Here is a 7,550-nt window from a genome sequence, read left to right on the forward strand (position 1 = left end):
GGTCACCGGCTCCCCCGGCCATGTCCGGGCTGCACCGACACTTCCCCCCCCGGTCTCCCCCCGGCAGCCCCCGCCCGGCCCCGCTCCCGGGCTCGCGCCGGGACCTGGAGGCTGCAGCTCCGCAGCGGGGGCCGGGCACGGGGGGGTTAATGAAGGTCTCTCCCGCCGCGATCTGCGCATGCCCAGAGCCCCAGCGGCACAAACCCTTCTCCGGCCCGGGAGAGGCTCCAACGGCCCCGCACGAGCCAGGCAGAACCGCAGCGCTCCAGCACCGCCTCCCTCGCTGACGTTACTTCCGCTCCAGGGAGAGTCCGGAACTACATCTCCCAGCCTGCCGCGGGGGCGCGTCCGCCCTCTCCAGCCCGGGTGAGGGAGGGGTCAGCAGCTGGAACTGCGCATGCTCCGTGCGAGCCCCGCTGGGGGCGGGAGAACAAAGCTGCTGCTGCCGCCTCCGTGTGAGCCGGTGAGTGAGAGACCCCGGGGGGGGGGCGGGCACGTGACTCTGCCCCGGGGAACCTGGGAGAAGCCTCGGAGCCGCGGGGCGGGAAGGTCGGTGGGACGCGGCCAGGCAGCCAGGAAGTGGCCGGGGGCGGGGGTGGGGGAGTTAATTGGCTCCTGTCCCTGTTGGCGCCTCTCGCCCCCGGTACAGAGTCTCTCCGGTTCTGCCCCGTTTCTCGCTCGGGGTCTCGCTCGGGCGGTAACATCCGGGGAGATTCGCCCCCCCCCCCCCATGATCCGCTCTCTCGGCTCCCCTGTCCCCCCCCCCCCCGCTCTCTCCACGAGTCTCCAATGTCCATTTAAAATCTCTCCCATGGGGGGGTCCCCCCCCCCCGTTTTACCTGCAGCGATTTGTCCTTGTCCGGGTGGGGAATTGTTGCCCTGGGTCAGTCCCCAGCACGTGGCTGCCCCTGGCGGGGGGGGGGGGGGTGAGATGCCGGTTCTCTGCCGGGGGGGGGGGGGAACGGGAGGGGCACGTGTCCCCCCGTGGGGGCTGCCCGGACCCCGGTTTCCCAGTTACTGCCCCCAACTACCAACACAGCCACCTGCCCATCCCCCACTGCTGCCCCCTTCCCTCATCCAGGGACCTGCCAGCTCCCCCCACCTTTGCCCTCTTAAAGCAGCTCCTCACAGGGCTCCCTGCTGCCCATGGGAATGGTGGGGGGGAGCCATCACTTTCTGTTTCTGTATTGGATACTAATATAAAATCCAGTCCAACAGTCCTGCTTTTCCCTCTAGTTATTTAACAGTAATATAAAATCCCCTCAGATCTTGGTGGTGGTCATAGTGTTGGAAGGGACCTCAGGCAGTATCTAGTCCAACCCCCTGCTCAAAGCAGGACCAATCCCCAGCTAAATCCTCCAACAGCTTTTTACCACAGATTTCTAAATGGCCCACTCAAGGACTGAACTCACAACCCCGGGTTTAGCAGGCCAGTGCTCAAACCACTGAGCTATCCCTCTGCCCTCTCTCATGTTATCAACTGTGTAGTTTCTGACACGTATTCTCTGCAAATCTCAAAGATTGATAAAAATTATCCTAAGCCCCACTTTTTCTCCAATTGTCTATTTCTAATTGACTATGGCCTGAGATTTTTCCCTGTCTCTCTAATTATAAAAAAGTAAGAAAATCTCAAATTTACACCTTTTCTCAGATTCCTGAACATGGATATAAAATGTTGGCAAATGTTGCCCATTTTCTCTCTATTCAGTTATCAGATATTGATGTGAAACACTCAGATTTTACCTCGTATCAACAACTGAGATAAAATCCCTCTGATTTTCCACTTTCCTTTCTAAACGTATTTAATACCCATCAAACCCAGAGGCCTCCCCCTGTTTGGGGGATCAGTGGTTCCCAGCTGGTAACAGGAGAGTTGGCTGGACCCTTTTCTTTTCTCCAGCTGGCACTGGGTGAGGAGGTCTCTCTGAGTGCAGCGTGGGTCCAGAAGTGTCCCAAAGCCCATGACAAATGGCCTCTGGGAGGGGCTGCTTCCCGCAGTGCGAAGATGTAGCTAGTGACAGGGCATGGACCTTTCTTGCCCTTCCATTCTCCTGTTAAAGCAGCACCCCCCAGGGATCCCTCTGCCCGTGTGACTGGCCAGCATGGGGCAGTGATAACTTTCTATCCACTTAGCAGACACAGTGAGGTAACTGTTGCTGGGGTAGGGGATGGGGTGTCTGTGTGGGGAGATTGCAGCTGGAGCTGAAGGGACATTGTGGGAGGGGGAGGCCTCTGGGTGACTGGACAGGGGGTTCTGGAGGTTGGGGGAGGGGTTCTGATGTGCCCAGCCCTGAGGCTGTGGGTCCTGGAGGTGGGTATCACTGGGGGCTTGTTGGTGCAGAACAGTGAGTGTGGGCGTCTCTTGGGGAGGCGGGGCAGGGGGCTGGAGGGAGCCTGGTGCTGTGCCAGGGGCTCAGTCGTGCCCAATGCACAGAACTGGGTGGGGGAGTGCCAGGCGCTAGGTCGGGATGCCAGGCAAGCAGAGTGAGGGGTCCCATTGTAAAGCATCAGGGGGTCCCAGGCAAACGGCCTGGCAGGTCCTGCTGCAGGACAGGTGGGGGTCCTAGGCAGGCAGTAGGGGAATCCTGGGCAGGCAGTGAGGGACTGAATTCCCAGTGAGGGGTCCCCTGCGGTGGGGGTCCCTGGCTGTTAGGGGCTCTTGGTGGGGGGAACCCTTTAGGATTCCCAGCCTGCCAGTGATGGTCTGGTGGGGGTTCTCTCCCCAGTGGGGTGCTGAGGGGTATCTGGAGTCCCTGTTCAGGGATTTTGGGGGTTGGGTCCCAGGGAATATCTGGTGGGACCCTGACTGTGAGGTCTGTGCTCTGGATACTGGGGGTGTCTGGGGGCCCCTGGATGGAGGCTCTGGGGGCTGCTACTAACCATGCTCCTTCTATCTCATCAGCTTGTGCCAGAATCCTGGCTCCAAGCACGTCCCAGCATTCCCCAGCCAGGCCTAGTCACCGTGATAACTTTCTATCCACTTATCAAACATCTTGAAAACTCCAGGACCTTCCAGTTCCATTGGGAAAATTTGTGCCCCGAGTCCTTATACTAGATCTGGGGGGTGAGGCAGGTGGGAAGGGGCTAGAAATGCCACACAATGATCTCTTCCACAGTGTTCTGGACTCCTTCTTTCTGAAATCTGGTTTCATTGAGACCATCGTTAATCCAGAGTCACTGCATGGAAAGAAAAGGAGTGACTCCAGATGGACAGTGGGGCAAATGAGATCAGCAATTCTCCCTGTGAGGAGGGGCTCTCATTAGCTGCCCTCCCCAGAGAGCTAAAGGAGGGAAGCTGCTCAAACGCTCTGTCCCTCTCTGCTCAGGATATTGGGGTTCAGCTTTCTGGGTCGGATGCTGCAGCCTCCATTGTGATCTGGGAGACCAGGCTTAGCAGCTGCTGCTCCCCCAGCGGGGTTCTGTGCTGGGATGTGCCCTTAATTAAAGCTTCTTCTCTGCCTGGCCCAGGGGATGACTTTCTCCAGCTGGTACTAGCCTCTTGGGGCAGCCCTGGGCCCTGTTAATGCAAACTCTGAGCTACAGACTCCAGGTAACTGAAAGACCTCAGGGAAAGTGCTGGGGACTGGCAAGAAGGTGACTCTGCACAAACAGCCCCTCGTCATTTCTCCTCCCATTAGCAATTGCCAGGAGCAAATCCAGCCATGGGAGAGCAAAGCCTCCAGGAATGGGACTGTCCCAGCCAGAGGGGCAGGGAGAGAGGACAGGGGAAGGAGAGACTGAAAGGGGCAGTGGGAGAAATGAGTGGGGAGAGAGATTTCCAGCTCTCTAGTCCACCCAGACACATGTATTGCAGCATCCCTGGGCAGAACCACTTTCCAGTGAACAAGAAAAGGATCAGACAGAGGAAAAGCTGGTTCTTGACTCCATATTCCCCCTGCTGGGGTGTGACTGCCGGGGGGTCAGTGTCCGAGGGAATCCCCCACAGTGACTCCTTTGGTTCTGCTCTTTTCTAGCCTTGTGTTCAGAGACTTAGTTATGAGATTGGGGGAGGGAGAAGGAAGGTTAAAAATCTCTCTGTGGGCTTAGCCTGGCAGGAGGGGCCAGGTCTACAATGTAATACAGAGATTGAGCATTTTCCCAGGATGGCAGAGTCTACGATGTCTGTCTGGAGGGAAAGGGCCTGGGGGAATCGTGATGTGAAATTAACTAAAGCCTGTTCTGTAACCCCCACAACTGCCCTTCTCTCCCTGCCAGGGCTGCAGAATGACGTCCATGTTTTTCTCCAGCTCATCCCATCCTCCCATGACACAGGGAAGAGAAATGGCTGCAGTGGAGCCAGCTCAGGTAGGGATTATTTTTTTGAGGGAGGGGTTTGGTGTGTTCCTACAGGAGAGAGAGGGACAGCAAATACAGTGGAGATGGGAAGGTTTGCACAGTCTGGTTTGGAGGTTGGCGCGGGGCAGGAAATGCACAGGGTGGAGAAAGGGAGGACAGGGTGTGACAGACCTGCTGGGAGTTGTTTTATAAGTGGCCTAGATTCTAGGAACAGACCCAGGAGGTTCGGAGGTGGAAATGCTCTAGTTTGTGGAGCAGAAAATAACCCACGTGAATGGGGCTGGGAAAACTGACCAGACTCATAGTGCTGGAGCCTGACCCGACTAACCAGTGGCTGCTGTGAAATATGAAGGCGATACCCACCAGTGAGGGTTAGGGGAGATTCCCCTCCCTTCATACCCAGCTCCTCACAATGAGGAGGGTGCTGGGCTTCCTACCAGGGATCTCTCCCTGGTCCCTGCTAGGGCCTCCCTCTCCTCTATCAGTCTGTGGCTAGTAGGTGTGTGATGGATCTGCTGGGAGAGATAAGGGGCTCTCTTTGTCGCCTCACTCTGATGTTTCCTGGATGCTCTGAGCAGGGTGGGGGTGGGACTTTGTTGAATGCAATCCACCCAGGGCTTCCCTTTGATGGGCTCCTCTCCCCACAAATAGTGGGGCTGTGAATGGGGCAGCAGGTATTGAGTGTTGGACTCTTGCTCTTTCAGGGGCCGGTAGCCTTCGAGGAGGTGGCTGTGTATTTCACCAGTGAAGAGTGGGCTCTGCTGGACCCCACTCAGAGAGCCCTCTACAGAGACGTCATGCAGGAGAACTATGAGAATGTGACCTCACTGGGTAAGGGTTACTGTCCCCTCGGTTCTTGGAAGGGGAAATGGAGAGAGAAGGTTTACGCCAGCCCCACAATGCCACCTCTACTCTGCCCTGTTTCAGCATCACCCCAATATGCCAGTGACACACACACTACCAGAGACCCTCCCCTGCTGCAGAACACTTTTGGAACAGAGCACAGGAGCCGTATCGCACACTGTCAGATATCTCCTGTTTGCTCAAGTAAAACTGAGGTTTAAGTGCAGCATAATCAACAGAAGCTTCCTAGGGGTCACCAGATGAAATTAATAGGCAGCAGGTTTAAAGAAAATAAAAGGAAGTTCTTCTTCACGCAGCGCACAGCCAACTTGTGGAACTCCTTACCTGAGGAGGTTGTGAAGGCTAGGACTATAACAGCGTTTAAAAGAGAACTGGATAAATTCATGGTGGTTAAGTCCATCAATGGCTATTAGACAGGATGGGTAAGGAATGGTGTCCCTAGCCTCTGTCTGTCAGAGGATGGAGATGGATGGCAGGAGAGAGATCACTTGATCATTGCCTGTTAGGTTCACTCCCTCTGCGGCATCTGGCATTGGCCACTGTCGGTAGACAGGATACTGGGCTAGACGGACCTTTGGATCTGACCCGGTACGGCCGTCCTTATGTTATGTATGTATGTGTGCATTTGGTGCAAGGCGCTCCTGGCCCTCAGAGACCATGTGGAGGCTTTGGAGGCCAGGGTGTTGGAACTGGAGGAGCTAAGGGAGGCAGAGAAGTATGTTGATGAGGCTTTCCGGGACACTATAGAATTGTCCCAACTCCGGTCAGACAGCCCCCGCACTGTTGAGGAGGATGAAAGGCCCAGGGAATGAGAGCAGTCAATGGAAGCAGAGGGAAAGCTTCTCATAGTTGGGACCCTCACCCCAACACTATCTGGAAGAACTTCTTGTACTGAGGTTTCCTCACCGGGGGAGGGAACTCCACTCATTAAGAAAAGGCAGCTGTTAGTAATGGGAGATTCGATCATTAGAAACAAGGATATCTGGGTTTGTGATGACCGGGAGAACCGTATGGTGACTTGCCTGCCTGGTGGGTAGGTTGCAGATTTCTCAAGGCATCTAGATAGATTTATGTGTAGTGCTGGGGATGAGCCAGTGATCATGGTACATGTAGATACCAATGACATAGGGAAGGGTAGGTGAGATGTCCTGGAGGCCAAATTTAATCTGCTAGGAAAGAGACTGAAATCCAGGACCTCTATGGTGGCATTCTCAGAAATGCTCCCAGTTCCATGCGCAGGGCCAGGTAAGCAGGCAGAGCTTCAGAGTCTCAATGTGTGGATGAGATGATGGTGTAGAGAGATGGGGTTTAGATTTATTAGGAACTGGGGAAACTTTGGGGATGGGGGAGCCTATACAGGAAGGATGGGCTCCACCTAAACCAAAGTGGATCCAGACTGCTGGTACTTAACATTAAAAAGATTGCAGAGCAGTTTTTAAACTAAGAGATGGGGGGGGATAGCCAATGGCTGCAGAGAAGCACGTGGATCGGACAGAGACTTCTCTTAGAGGAGAGTGTAGTGATAGAGATTTTTCTAGTTTTAGTCAGGAAGAGAGGCTGGAAGAGGATAAAGTAGGGGCCAGATCAGACGAGAAGCATTCACACACAACAGAATCTGACACGTCAGAAAAGGGCAGACAAATAAACAGTGACAAGTTTTTAAAGTGCGTGTACACAAATGCTAGAAGTGTAAATAATAAGATGGGTGAATTAGAGTGCCTCGTGTTAAAAGAGGATATTGACATAATAGGCATCACAGAAACCTGGTGGAATGAGGACAATCAATGGGACACAATCATTCCAGGGTACAAAATATATCGGAAGGACAGAGGAGGTCATACTCGGGGGGTGGGGAGGGGAGTGGCACTGTATGTTAAAGAAAATGTAGACTTAAATGAAGTAAAAATCTTAAATGAAACTGCATGTTCCATAGTATCTCTCTGGATAGTAATTCCATGCTCTAATAAGAATATAACAATAGGGATCTATTATCGACCCCCTGTCAAAGACAGTGATAGTGAGGATGAAATGCGAAGGGAGGTTAGAGAGGCTATCAAAATAAAGAACTCCATAATAGTGGGAGATTTCAATTATCCCCATATTGACTGGGTACATCTCCTCAGGACAAAACGCAGAGACAAAATTTCTCGATACTTTAAATGACTGTTTCTTGGAGCAGCTGGTACAAGAACCCGCAAGGGGAGAAGCAACTCTCCATTTAGTCCTGAGTGGAGCGCAGGATCTTGTCCAAGAGGTAACCATAACAGGACCGCTTGGAAATAGTGATCATAATATAACAACATTTAACATTCCTGTGGTGGGAAGAACAACTCAACACTGTGGCATTTAATTTCAGAAAGGGGAACTATACAAAAATGAGGGGGTTAGTT

The sequence above is a fragment of the Mauremys mutica genome, unplaced genomic scaffold (assembly GCF_020497125.1).
Source record: "Mauremys mutica isolate MM-2020 ecotype Southern unplaced genomic scaffold, ASM2049712v1 001195F_np12_obj, whole genome shotgun sequence".
Lineage (NCBI taxonomy): Eukaryota > Metazoa > Chordata > Testudines > Geoemydidae > Mauremys > Mauremys mutica.